The sequence below is a fragment of the Colobus angolensis genome, unplaced genomic scaffold (assembly GCF_000951035.1).
Source record: "Colobus angolensis palliatus isolate OR3802 unplaced genomic scaffold, Cang.pa_1.0 Scaffold232, whole genome shotgun sequence".
In the NCBI taxonomy this organism is placed as follows: Eukaryota; Metazoa; Chordata; class Mammalia; order Primates; family Cercopithecidae; genus Colobus; species Colobus angolensis.
Genome location: NW_012115511.1, coordinates 3,090,956 through 3,105,610, shown reverse-complemented (window position 1 = coordinate 3,105,610; position 14,655 = coordinate 3,090,956). Strand labels below are relative to the sequence as shown.

The window sequence follows — 14,655 nt, the reverse complement described above, 5'->3', positions numbered from 1 at the left end:
TTCACCATGTTGGCCAGGCTGGTCTTGAACTCCTGACCTCAGGTGATCTGCCCACCTCGGCCTCCCAAAGTGCTGGGATTACAGGCGTGAGTCACCATGCCCAACCCAGTTCAGTTTTAACTCCACTACAACTCTCTGGAACTTCATGCCAGTGATGTAACTCTTTGTTGAACCCTTATTTCTTCATATAAAAAATGGAGGGTTTGAATTGTTTTAAGGCTTCCTTCTGTGATTCTTCAGTTTAATTACATTCACTTTTAAAAACTGTTAAGTGAAACTTCTAGGTAGACATAAAAGCAACTTGTTAAAAAATCGTATCAAATTGTAAAATGGAAAGAAACAGACTAGTATACTGAAGGATATTGTATTGGAGACGGTCCCAGGAAAGCCTTACTTTCTGTGGGGTCTGGACCTTCTAAACATTATCTTTTTGGTCATTAACCTGTCCTCTATATTAATTGAGGCCTGTAAGCCTTAAGTGGTAATGAAATGCAGCCAGACATGGTGGCTGACACCTGTAATCCCAGCGCTTTGGAAGGCTGGGGCAGGACGATTGCTTGAGCCCAGGAGTTAAAGATCAGCCTGGGCAACATAGCAAGAGCCTATCTCCACAAAAAAAGAAAAAAAATTCATCATGAAATGCTGCAATTCTGCTTCCAACCACTAGTTTGAATGTAGGTGCATGTGTTTGCTATTTCAGTTTTAAATATGATTGTCTTTTAATGATAGTTTTAAAAGATTGGAGGTTTACTTGTGCATGGGCCTGTGTGATACTAGTTCATTCCTGATGAGCCACGACTGTACCCACTAAGCCCCGTAAACAGAGGGTACTCTTCCCCCTACTTCTCTTTCTGTGAGTTAAGAGTATTAACAGCACATGCATTCTTGTCCGTATTCTTGATATTAGACATGTTAGAAATGACTGAGGAGCGTTGTCCCTTTCTTGAGCACACAGACAGTTGCTAAATGCAGGCCTTGTCTTAAATTAATGTTCTCTGGTGTCTTCTATTACCTTCTCACTCCATCATTAACCCCAGTGGTCTTCATTCCAGACATAACAGTGGTTTGCACTGTGGCATCCATGACTTTGCTCCTTTTCTCCTTCAGCCGCCTCTCCAACCCTCTCACCTCCCCATACAAAGTCAAGGTATATTTTTGCCCATTTCTTGCCTAGTGTTATCAATACTTTGAACAACTAGTATAAAGAACTTAGTAAAGCACGCCTGGTACAAAGTAGTATGTTCAGTCTGTTGGGTATTTTTATCCCCCAGCTACTTTCTATTAGATAAACCATATGAAACTGCTGTTTTTGTATGTATATATATGATGTTTGCAGTTTCATATGGTTTCACTTTATAAATATACACCGTGATGATTTTTCACCAGAGATATGAACTACAGTTATCTAGGCAGTTCAAAATATATATACACACACACTATCTGCATCCTTGACCAGTGAGTTAGGATCTTCATGGATGGGTCCAGTGTAAATGCATTTTTTAAAAAGCTGATTCTCAGTCATACCCCTGGTTAAAAACACCTGTAAGCGAATCTTCCCTTTAGGGTGTTTTTAATTTTTTTAATTTTAATTTTTTTTAGAGATGGAGTCTTACTATGTTGCCCAGATTGGCCTCAGAATCCTGGGATCAAGCAATCCTCCCACCCTAGCCTCCTGAGTAGCTGGAACTACAAGCATGCGCCACCGCGCCTGCCTCAAGCAGACTTTGCATACAGATGCATATGTTTTTGGTGCAATCACTTGTCTGATATGAGCTGAAACATTAAGTCTATGACTTCATAAATTACTATTATTTAAAATTTTAAGATATGGACTGGGTGTGATGGCTCATACCTGTAATCCCTGCACTTGGGAGGTCGAGGCAGGCAGATCACTTGAGCCCAGGAGTTCTAGACCAGCCTGGGGCAAAATGGCAGAACCCGTCTAGAAAAAAAACACAACAAAAAGATTAGCCGGATATGGTGGTGCTGCTGTGGTGGGGATGAAAGGGGCTGAGGCAGGAGGCTCACTTGACCCCGGGAGGTCAAGGCTGCAGTGAGCTGAGATCATATCGCACCACTACCCCCAGCCTGGGCAAGGGAGAGAGACTCTGTCTCAAAACAATAAATTAAAAAAATATATGATCAAATCTTAAATTTAGATTTTTCAGTACTCAATCTTAGGAAGAAAAATATAAGTGCTATGAGATGTTTTATGATTTTCAGGGAATTGTCAAGTCTTTTTTTTTCCTAGTTTGTAACTTCACATTATGTTTTGTATAACTTCAACTTAAGATGTTGTGCTTTTCAAGTATGCTTTTGTCTTTCATGAAAAAGGGAGTTAACAGTAGTGAGCAGGCTGTAGTTGGTTATCAACTTAATCATGACTCACAATGCAGCTTACCTACAGGATTCATAATTTTACTGTAGCCAAGAGAAAATGGAGTTTCTTTGAACAGCATCTGTCTCCCTTCACTGATGGTAATTTGTGTGTTATGCTATTATTATTAATCACTGCTTTTGGAATCTCTGGGTAAGTAGGCTCTAAATAAGCCCAGAATTATGAGCAAAAGTTGTCTCTTAATTCATTAGGCACTGCAGAAAGGAGTACTAAATCCCAGAAAAGAGTTCTGAGCTTCCTTCTACCTCTCCCTAGCGTGTTCTCTCTAATTTTGCATTCCTTAAAAATGAGTTGGGCTTGCTTTAGTGGCATGTATATTTTTAAAAAATACAGATAAGTTTAGTGTGGCTCCTTTATAAAAATGACTCTCAAAAAATAATAATAAAAGGAACATGCTCTCCAAGGGGGCTATGCACAGCTCTGGGCCCTTGGATGCCTGTGACTGGGAGTCTGCACCTGGTCTGCCCATGGCCCCCTCTTTAAAAAAAAATTTTTTTTTTTATTAAAAACAATTTAAGGCCAGACACGGTGGCACGATTGTAATCCCAGCACTTTGGAAGGCCCAGGCGGGAGGATCACAAAGTCAGGAGTTCAAGACCAGCCTGGCCAATATGGTGAAACTCCATCTCTACTTAAAAAGTACAAAAATTAGCCTGGTGTGGTGACGTGCACCTGTAGTCCCAGCTCCTTGGGAGGCTGAGACAGGGGAATTACTTGAACCTAGGAGGCAGAGGTTGCATTGAGCCAAGATCACACCACTGAACTCCAGCTGGGGCGACCAAGACTCCATCTCAAAAAAAAAAAAAAAAATCGTAAAATGACTCCCACTTGTGATCCATTTCTTTAGAAATACATAACACTTATAAGAGGCAGTCTCTAGTGCTTAACTCAGAAGAATTTTTATCAGGAAGGAATATTGAATTTTATCCAATGCTTATTTCTTTTCTCTCTCTTTTTTTAAAAATGGATTTGCCTTCTCTGCATCACTTTTTCTTTTCACTTGCATTGATTATATTGATTTTCTCACTGGGCCTATTCATGTGATTGTGTTTTTATGCTTACTATTAATCTAATATTGCATTTTTGGAATACAGTTGACCTTTGAACAACACAGGTTTGAACCACAATGGTTTACTTATGGAGATTTTTTCAATAAATGTATTGGAAATTTTTTTACAGATTTACTACAATTTGAAAAAACTTGCAGTTGAGCTGTATAACCTAGAAATATCGAAAACAAGATAGGTATATCATGAATGCATTAAATATATGCAGATACTAGTTTGTTATTTACTATCATATAATGTACACAAATCTTATAAAATGTTAAAATTTATCAAAATACATGCATATTATATTAGTCTGTTTTCATGCTGCTAACATGAAAGACATACCCAAGAGTGGGTAATTTATAAGGAAAAAGAGGTTTAATTGACTCACACGTTTCCTGTGGCTGGAGAGACCTCACAATCATGATGGAAGGTGAAAGGCCTGTCTTACATGGTGGCAGACAAGAGAATGAGAGAGCCAAGCTAAAAGGTAAAAACTCCTTATAAAACAATCAGATCTCATGAGACTTATTCACTACCAAAAGAATAGTGTGGGGGAAGCTGCCCCCATGATTCAGTTATCTCCCAGCAGGTCCCTACCACAACATATGGGAATCATGGGAGCTACAATTCAAGTTGAGATTTGGGTGGGGATACAACCAAACCATATCATTCTGCCCCAGCCCCTCCCGTCTCATGTCCTCACATTTCAAAACCAATAATGCCTTCCCAACAGTCCCCCAAAGTCTTAACTCATTTCAGCATTAACTCGAAAGTCCACAGTTCAAAATCACGTCTAGACAAGGCAAGTCTCTTATGCCTATGAGTCTGTAAAATCAAAAGCAAGTTAGTTACTTCCTAGATACAATGGGGGTGCAGGCATTGGGTAAATGCACCCATTCCAAATGGGAGAAATTGGCCAAAACAAAGGGGCCAAAGGCCCTATGCAAATCCAAAATCCAGCAAGGCAGTCAAATCCAAGCTCCAAAATGATCTCCTTTGACTCCATGTCTCACATCCAGGTCACTCTGATGCAAGAGGTGGGTTCCCGTGGTCTTGGGCAGCTCTGCCTCTGTGGCTTTGCCAGGTACAGCCTCCCTCCTGGCTGCTTTCATGAACTGATGTTGAGTGTGGCTTTTCCAGGCTCATGGTGCAAGCTGTCAGTGGATTTACCATTCTAGGGTCTGGAGGACAGTGGCCCTCTTCTCAGCTCCAGTAGACAGTGCCCCAGTGGGGACTTTGTAGGGGCACTTCAGCCCCACATTTCCCTTCTGCACAGCCTTAGCAGAAGTTCTCCATGAGGGCCCTGCCCCTGCCTGGACATCCAGGCATTTCCATACATTCTCTGAAATCTATGCAGAGGTTCCCAAACCTCAGTTCTTGACTACTTTGCACTCGCAGGCTCAACACCACGGGGAAGCAGCTGCCAAGTCTTGGGGCTTGTACCCTCTGAAACCACAACCCGACCTGTGCCCTGGCCCCTTTTAGCCTTAGCTGGAGTGACTGGGAGGTAGGGCACCAAGTCCCTAGGCTGCACACAGCAGGGGGGCCCTGAGCCCAGCTCATGAAACCATTTTTTCCTCCTAGGCCTCAGGCCTGTGATGGGAGGGGCTGCTGCAAAGCTCTCTGACATGCCCTGGAGACATTTTCCCCATTGTCTTGGTGATTAACATTCCCGCTGGGCCCATCATTACTTATGCAGATTTGTATAGCCAGCTTGAATTTCTCCTCAGAAAGCTGGCTTGTTTTTCCTATTGCATTGTCAGGCTGCAAATTTGTCAAACTTCTATGCTCTGTTTCCCTTTTAAAACTGAATGCTTTTAACAGCACTGAAGTCACCTTTTCAGTGCTTTGCTGCTTAGAAATTTCTTCCACCAGATGCCCTAAATCAAGTTCAGAGTTCCACAGATCTCTAGTTCAGGGGCAAAATTCTGTCAGTCTCTTTGCTAAAACATAGCAAGAGTCACCTTTACTCCAGTTCCCAACAAGTTCCTCATCTACATCTGAGACCACCTCAGCCTGGATTTCATTGTCTATATCATTATCAGCATTTCAGTCCAAGCCATTCAACAAGTCTCTAGGAAATTCCAGACTTTCCCACATTTTCCTGTCTTCTTTGGAGCCCTCCAGACTGTTCCAATCTCTGTCCATTACCCAGTTCCAAGGTTGCTTCCACATTTTTGGATCTTTGCAACAGCACCCCACTCTACCAGTACCAGTTTCCTGTATTGGTCTGTTTTCATGCTGCTGATAAAGACACACCCTAGACTGGGTAATTTGTAAAGAAAAAGGTTTAACAGACTCACAGTTTCCTGTGGCTGGAAAGGCCTCACAATCATGGCAGACGGTGAAAGGCACATCTTACATGGTGGCAGATGAGAGAGTGAGAGAGCCAAGCTAAGTGAGACTTATTCACTACCGTGAGAATAGTGTGGGGGAACCACCCCCATGATTCAATTGTCTCCCCCGAGTCCCTGTCACAACATGTAGGAATCATAGGAGCTACAATTCAAGATGAGATTTGGGTGGGGACACATCCAAATCATATCACATACAAACACAACTATATGTGGTGCCATTTGCAGTCAAGAGAAATGTAAACCAATGTAAAGATTCAGTATTAAATTATGACTGCATGAATTAACTGTAGTGCATATGATACTACTATAATCATTTCATAACTACCTCCTGTTGCTATTGGTGAGCTCAAGTGTTGCAGATATCTGCTTCAAATGCCATGTGACACTGACTATCTCTGTGTGAGCAGTTCATCTCTCCAGTAAATGTAGTGTTTGTACAACACTGCAAACTTTGAATAACACCATGGGACCCGTAGGAAATGTTACTAGTGATGCTGGAAGTGCTCCTAAGAAGCAGAGAAAAGTCAACATTACAAGAAAAAAGTTTAATTGCCTGATATGTAACATAGATTGAGCTGTGATTGTCCATCATTTCAAGATGAATGAATCCAGAGTAAGGGACATTGTAAAAAAAAGAAAAGAAAATACATGAAGCCTTCACTGTAGCTACAGCAGCAGGCACAAAAACTTTGCATTTGTTGCAAAATACCTTTTTATCATATTGAAAATTCAGTTTTTATGAGGGTGCAGGGTTGCTGTAAGAAAGGCATACCTTTCCAACCAATCTGTCCCTGCATCTAAGGAAAAAAAGCTGTACCTGTAGACTCTAATGTGATTCCAGAAAAAGCAATGTCATTATATGACAACTTAAAGCAAAAGGAAGGTGAAGGATCTAAAACTGGAGAATTTAATGCCAGCAAAGGATGGTTTGATAATTTTAGAAAGAGGTTTGGCTTTTTAAATGTCAAGATAACATAAGAAGCAGCATCTGCCAACCAAGAGGCAGCAGGTGAATTCCCAGAAGCCATTAAAAAAACATTGAGGAGAAAGGATATCTGCTTGAACAGATTTTTAATGCAGACAGAATTGCCCTATTCTGGAAAAAATTTTAAAAGCCACAAGGTACTTTTGTTGGTAAGGAAGAAAAGCAAGCACCAGGATTTAAGGCAGGAAGGAATAGGCTAACTACTATTTTGTGCAAGTGCAGTCGGGTTTATGATCAGGGCCGCCCTTATCTGTAAAGCTGCTAATCCTCAAGTCTTGAAGAGATAAACACCAGCTGCCAGTCTTTAGGTTGTTGTACAACAAGAAGTCATGGACAAGAACCCTTTTTCTGGATTGCTTTCATCAATGCTTTGTCCCTGAAGTCACAAAGTATCTTGCCAGTAAAGGATTGGTTTTTAAAGTTCTTTTGATATTGGATAATGCCCCTGGCCACCCCAAACCCCATGAGGTCAAAACTGAAGGCATTAAAGTGGTCTGCTTGCCACCAAACACAACATCTGTAATTCAGCTTCTAGATTGGGGGTTGTAAGGACCTGGAAGGCTCATTATACACAGCACTCTGTGGAAAGGATGTCAGTGCTATGGAGGACCCCAATAGAAGGAACATCATGAAAGCCTAGAAGGCTTACACTATTGAATATGCCATCATTGTTATAGAAAAAACTGTGAAAGCCGTTAATCCCCATACAATAAGTTCCTGCTGGAGAAAACTGTGTCCAAATGTTGTGTATGACTTCACAAGATTTATGACATAGCCAGTCAAGGAAATCTTGAAAGAGTTTGTGGATGCGCCAAAAAAAAAAAAAAAAAAAGGGTCGGGGGGAACAAAAATCTACTTGATAGAGATCAATGCATCTGAATTGGTGCCAGGTGATGAGAAAGGAGTCCTGGAAGAAGCAAACCCATAAAAGGAAATAACGTTAGATAATCTAGCAGAAGGATTCTTATTATTCAAGACTGCTTTTGACTTCATTTACAACATAGACTCTTTCATGATACAAGCACTAAAACTAAAGCAAATGGTGGAAGAAGGATTGGTACCATATAGAAACATTTTTAGAAAAATGAAAGAGCAAAAAAGTCTAATTATGGTGCATTTCTTTAGCTACATTGAGTGTGCCTGCTTTTTCTGCCTCCCTTCCACCTCTTCCACCTCTTTTTCCTCTGTTACCCCTGAGACAGCAGGACCAATCCTTCCTCTTCCTCCTCCTCTTCAGCCTACTCAACATGAAAATGATGAGAATGAAGACTTTTATGATGATCCACTTTCACTTAATGACTAGTAAGTGTATTTTTCCTTCCTTACAATTTTTTAACATTATCTTTTCTCTAGCTTACTTTATTGTAAGAATACAGTATATAATACATATAACGTGTTAATCGACTATTATGTTATTGGCAAGGCTTCCAGTCAAGTAGGCATTTGTAGTTAAGTTTTGGGGGAGTCAAAAGTTGGATTTTCGACTGCATACAGTGAGGTTGGGGGAGTTGGTTCAGTACCCCAATCCCTGTGTTGTCCAAGGGTCGACTGTATAACACACTATGCTGTAATGGATTATTTGTGTGCTGAGAGGTAAATTTCGGGTGTTGGTATTTTATGGAATTTCTCTGTTCATAAATGAGATTGCAATGTAGTTTTTTTGGTGTGATTATTGCTATTTTTGTACCACTGACCTTATAAAGTGATTTGGTTAGCTTTTCTGTGCCACCCGTGAGTATTATCTTTTTATGTTTAAAAGAAATTACCTCTAACCTTTGTATAAGGTCATTCTTGCTAGTTTCTTCCATAGTAGTAATAAAGTTTAGATGGCAAACACTTAGGATGTGAATTTTTTTTTTTTAAATCCTGGCTTCACATCAATAGTGTGTCCTAGGGCACATTTTTAAAGCTTGATATGGCTCAGTTTTCTCACCTATAAAATGTGAATGATAGGTCTAAAGTTGTTTTGAGGGTTTCATGAGATAATTAAGTACGTAGTTGAAAAAGTGTCTGATACAGTTAATAAGCACTCAATAAATAGGAAGATTATTTATTTTTCCCCAAGATTTTTGTCCTATCCAGGTATTTGGATTTTTTAATCTCCCTTTTTTCCCTTTCTTTTTCCTGCTTTCCCTGGAATTTTCCTCTTAGCTTCCTGGACTTCGTGACTGGTTGACTACTTTGTGTAAGATAGTCCTAGAAGACAGTAAAAATTCAAAAAAATGTATACTGGGTGTCAGGGCCACAAAGGTGACATTTTCTTACTTTACTCTCTAGTTATATGTAATGAATATATGTTACTTTTATAGTGATGAGAAAACACTGAGGGTAGGAGGAGCTCAAGTCCCACCCACACCTGTGTGTGTTGGGAGGTGATGAACACAAATGGTAGGATTAGGCGTATTCAGCAGCATTCAGGATCACCCGTGGAAGTAAGCCTGTGCTAAACAGATTTGTGTTGGAGAATGTAACTGATAGTACTCAGTTGTCATTAAACATAATTTCAGGTAATACATTTTTATATTCAGTAGGGGTTCTTTACATTTAAAAAGTGACATTCGCAATGCCTTACTTTTATAGGAAGGATCTTAGAGTGTATACTAAGAGGTTAACCTGACTGGATGGATGTGGGGTGCCACATATAGCAAGGCAGAATTTAAAAGATTACTAGTTTATATTTTCTTGCTTTCTTTTTAACTGCTCCCTGTTACTCTGTAAAAAGAATTGGCTATTCACCCACAGTTCCACAGAGTAAGAATTCAGCAGGTGGTCTGTAAAAGAGCTGTGTAGTAAAGGTTAATTGGAATAAAGGGAATCTTTGTTGCTGTAGAGACAGTCTTTAGCTTTACATTCGTGGTGTGTAAAAATAATGTCAGTGTTTAATTTTCAAGGCTTTGACTGATCAATACATCTTCTTAAAAATTTTGAGTTTTAGCCAACTTGTCCCAATGTTGTGAAGAAAAAAACATTTTTGGGGAAAACAATCACTTCAACCCTTCTCTGTAGCAGTTCAGACCATTAGCTTTCCTGTCTCTTCTCTCCCATTTGTGCCTCACTCCCAGTCTTTTTGATGCCAGGTATTGCCCCATCTTAAACTTTTGTGTTTATTTATGATTCTTTGGTCATCCATATCAGGAAACTGATGTGCTCTTGAAGTTGGTACTGAAATATAGTATTCTTTAAAATTCAGGCTAATTTTAATTGAATGTCTTAGAATTTTTTTATAGTGTCTAAATTTGAAATATTTTGGGGTTCCAAATCATGTCACCTCAGGATTTTAACTCAAGTTCATAGTAGTGAAAGCCAGTAGACTAAATATATGTGTCTACCTCCTCTTTTCCCCAACTCTCTGTGAAAAGACAGGAAAAAGAATTTACAGACAGAAATGTGTAATTCTGTCATAGCACTGAGAATGGGAACAGATGGAGTGACCATCAGCAAAGCAGAGACTTTCTAGGTTGTAGAAGACAGAAAACAGATGGTGCTGATGGATGAAGCAGGGCGAAGGAAGGGCTACCCAGCATTCCCATGAGGGAGGCCTGTAAGGGAAATCTATTCTTCCCCACTGAGTCCTGAAGAGATTTTAAGCAATGAGTCAGTAGGAACAGAGGGCAGAAGAGAAGATAGGACATGCTATTAATTAAAGGAATATACATGAAAAGCTAGCTTGATATCCTGCCCACACACCCAGCCCATACAAAGATTGCAGCAACATCTGTTCCATACTAATTTTGGAAATCTACTTCGAAAAACATTTCTTTTTGAACTCACAGCCTGGGAGGATTAGGAGTTCTAATGAACATGTTAACAACCCAGGGTAAACTCTCTTTTTTTGATATTTGGAGAAGGAGCCACTTTGTCAACCTGTTTCTTGCCCATGAACCTAAAGTGAAACTTTAAAATACCCCATGAATTTAAAGCCTTTTCCTGATCTGTTGTGAGAAACAGATCTACCCAACAACAGAGGAAACTTACTATAGTGGACTGGGAGAGCAAGGTAAAAGAAAGTCTAGCCAGTGGTGACATGAAATTACACAAAATGTGATACAAGATATTATTACCAGATGAGTAAAGGATAAGAACTAGCAATTCACAAAATAAATACTACATAGAAAAAATATTCACCCTCTTTAAGAAATCAGAGATGTAATTAGAAATAACAATGAGATATTTTTCACAGTATACAAGTAGCAGGTTTTTTAAAAGAATACTCAATGCCAGTAGGGATGCTAACAATACTAGCATAGTTACATGTGCTAGAATACAGCACTTTAAGAAAGCAGTTGGACAATGTGCGTGATAAACCTTAAACAGTCAGTTTGTTAATTTTCCATTTCATAGATTCTGTCTCATGGAAAGTACTTTAAATGTAGAAATAGATGGTCATCCTTTATAATTTTGAAGAATTGAAAACAGCTCTTATATTATGGTATATGGTAAGTAAATTGCTTTGTGTCCACAGGATGATATGTTACATAGCCATTAAAAATTACAGCTATGAAGTCAGTAAAACAACATAAGGCTGGGTGCAGTGACTCATGCCTGTAACCCCAGTGCTTTGGGAGCCTGAGGTGGGCGGATCACCTGAGGTCAGGAGTTTGAGACCAGCTTGACCAACGTGGAGAAACCCTGTCTCTACTAAAAATACAAAAATTAACTGGGCATGGTGGCGCATGCCTGTAATCCCAGCTACTCGGGAGGCTGAGGCAGGAGAATTGCTTGAACCCAAGAGGCAGAGATTGCGGTGAGCCGAGATCGCACCATTGCACTCCAGCCTGAGCAACGAGAGCGAAATTCCATCTCAAAAAAAAAAAAAAGGAAAGGAAAGGCCGGGCGCAGTGGCTAACGCCTGTAATCCTAGCACTTTGGGAGGCCAAGGCGGGCAGATCATGAGGTCAAGAGATTGAGACCATCCAGGCCGACACGGTGAAACCCCATCTCTACTAAAAATACAAAAATTATCTGGGCCGCCTATAGTCCCAGCTACTCGGGAGGCTGAGGCAGGAGAATTTCTTGAACCTTGGAGGCGGAGGTTGCAGTGAGCCGAGATCGCACCACTGTACTTCAGCCTAGTGACAGAGCAAGACTCTGTCTAAAAAAAAAATAATTAATTAATAAAGTAAAAATACAAGTGTGACGTAAGTGGTTAGGAATGCAAAAGGCAAAGTGATGTATAAGAATTTAATACATTCTTTCCCTCCCCCTCTTGCTCCATCTCTGTACTTGATTTTAAGATCTTTGAAGTCAAGGATCTTGACTTGCTCATCTATGAACCTATCCCCCACCCTCTCCCAATGCCTAGCATAGTACCTGACTCAATAAACATATGTTGGTGCAGAATATAGGCATAGGAAAAAGGAAAAGGAAATCCAGAATAATACCAAAAGATCAGAGAAGCAGCTATACAAAGAGAGAGCCAACTTACTGATGAAACGTGTATTAAAGAGTAGGATTTCACAGATGTCTTCATGTAAACCAGAGGCTATGCTTAGATTTTTCTTTTAAAATATTTCATTTGTGGGCCCAGGCACGGTGGCTTATGCCTATAATATCAGCACTTTGGGAAGCCAAGGTGAGAAGTTCACTTGAGGCCAGGAGTTCAGGACCAGCCTGGGCAACATAGCGAGACCCTATCTGTACAAAGAAAATAGAAAAAAATTAACCAGACGTGCCTGTAGTCCCAACTACTCAGGAGGCTGAGGCAGGAGGATTACTTGAGCCCGGGAGTTCAGGGCTGTAGTAAGGTATGATAGCACCACTGCACTCCAGCCTGGGTGACAGACCGAAATTCTGTCTCTTAACAAAAAGAAAAACAAAAACCTGCTAGTAAACTTTCTGTCACTATTCCAATACATGGTTTGATGTAAGTCTTAATCAGTTAAGCAAGTGCCCTACTCATTTTTAAACTGGATCATTCAGGCATGGTTAATTAAGTTATTTTTTCTGGCTGTATTTTTTAAAATTAACAAAGGTCTCATAGACAGTATCAAGTTCATAAGTAAATCAATAAGAGAAACTCAAACTACCAGGCTATATATATGCTTAATTTGTAGTAGCTCATACATAGAACCTAAAGCAGGTATAAATTACATAAATTATACTTTTAAAAATTAGATCTATTAAGCGTCTAAGCCTGCATTGTTATTATTTTTGTAGAGACAGGGTCTTGCTGTCTTGCCCAGGCCAAAGTACAGTTGTGCAATCTTAGCTCACTGCAGCCTCAAATTCCTCAGCTTAAGTGAGCCTCCCACCTCAGCCTCCTGGGTAGCTAGGACTACAGGTGTGTGCCACCACATCCAGCTAATTTTTATTATTTTTTTGTAGAGACAAAGTCTCACTGTGTTGCCCAGGCTGGTCTCAAAACTCCTGGTCTCAAGCGATCCTCCCACCTCAGCCTTCCAAAATGCTGGTATTACAGGTGTGTGCCACTGTGCTCAGCTGAACATTATTTCTTTATTCAATTTTGTAAGCTGTTAAATCAGTAAATAAAAACATCTATGTATTTAATTTCCAAATATGTAATACATTGACATGGATCAAAATTCAGAAGGCGATGTATCCTTCCAGAATTAGCATAGGAGTATGGAAGCACACATATATCTTTGCAATTAATTATTATTTTCTAAACTACATAATCTTATTTTGAAAACACAGGGGTTTAAAAACAAATATTAAAATATAAATAGCAGTTTATGAGTCTTTTATTTCCTTTTCCACCTTTCAGGTTCTACCCTGTTACTTATTTCTCAATATTGCTGAAAACATTCAGGTCATAATCTGATAGCAAAACCACTGGGGCTGGGGTAAGAAAACTGCTTATTCTTAGGCTACTCTCAGATTTTTCCTGTTAAATACTTTGATCTTTTAATAGATCAATATTGATTTCCATCATTTCCTTGCACTAACTCTTCTCTCCCCTCCTACTCCCACTTGGTCCCACAGAAGCTGCTTGTTCCCCTTGTTTTCCTGACCATAGTCACTGAAGCTAGGAATTTTGTTATTTTGGCTTAAATTCTCACTTTCCTTTACCACTCACATCTAATCTAGTTCATTTGACTCTTTTTTTCTAAGTATCTTTTAGATCCATCCATCCCACCTCCCTAGTCCTAACTCAAGTCATCATTGACCTGTAGCCTTCCACCTGTTGTTCCTGCCTTCTGAGTCCCAGTGTCTCATTTTTTAAAACTCCTGGTGGTTCTCCATTGCTCTGAGGATAAAAATCTAAAGACTTGGTTTATAAAGTCCCTCTTTGGCCCTTTTACGTTTTATAGCTTGCGTTCTTACTGTCACACCAAGGTTCACTTGATTTGCTAATGCTTTGTCTCAAGTCTCATCCATCACTTTCTCATGTGTTTTAGAAATTTTTTGTAAGTTTTAACTGTGGTAAGTGCTTTACCTTTGTGCTGCTGGTAATGATTTTGCACTGACTGCGGACTGAGTATATGTGGCATATAAAGTTGTGGTCTTCTAAAAAGATGCCTGAATATTTGTTACCCTTTATTGAATACGTATTTATGCATATTAGATATCTTACATATGTTGTTTTATTAATGTTAACCTTAGTGTTACAAATGAGCTGAAACCCAGGAAGATAAAACTTGACCCTTCATGATGTTAATGTTAAGATTCTGTGCTTTGATGTCTGACAATATGTCTGGCAAGTCTTATAAGTAAATTTTATTTTGCAGACAAGGCAAAAATGTTAAACCATCTTTAAGCCATCAACTACTGTACCCTTAAAACAGAATATTACTTTTCTTAGTTCAGTCTTTGTTATTATTTTGTGTTCTCCTTATTTAGTACAGTTAGAGTAACATGAAAATACTGAGTTGTTATGTTTCAAAAGTAGAAAAATGCCTCAGG

General features: G+C 39.6%; 1 protein-coding gene across 2 annotated transcripts in view; it reads left to right on the top strand.

Moving 5' to 3' along the window:
• Window positions 1-14,655, top strand: part of RALA (v-ral simian leukemia viral oncogene homolog A (ras related)) — an 84,614-nt gene that overhangs the window by 34,236 nt on the left and 35,723 nt on the right. Inside the window, exon 2 of one of the 2 annotated variants that reach the window (XM_011944503.1) lies at window positions 8,030-8,094. The exons of the other annotated variant lie outside the window; for it this stretch is intronic. The gene's annotated coding sequence lies outside the window, so the exon portion shown is untranslated. The remainder of the gene's footprint in view (window positions 1-8,029; window positions 8,095-14,655) is intronic. 2 annotated transcript variants of the gene reach the window in all.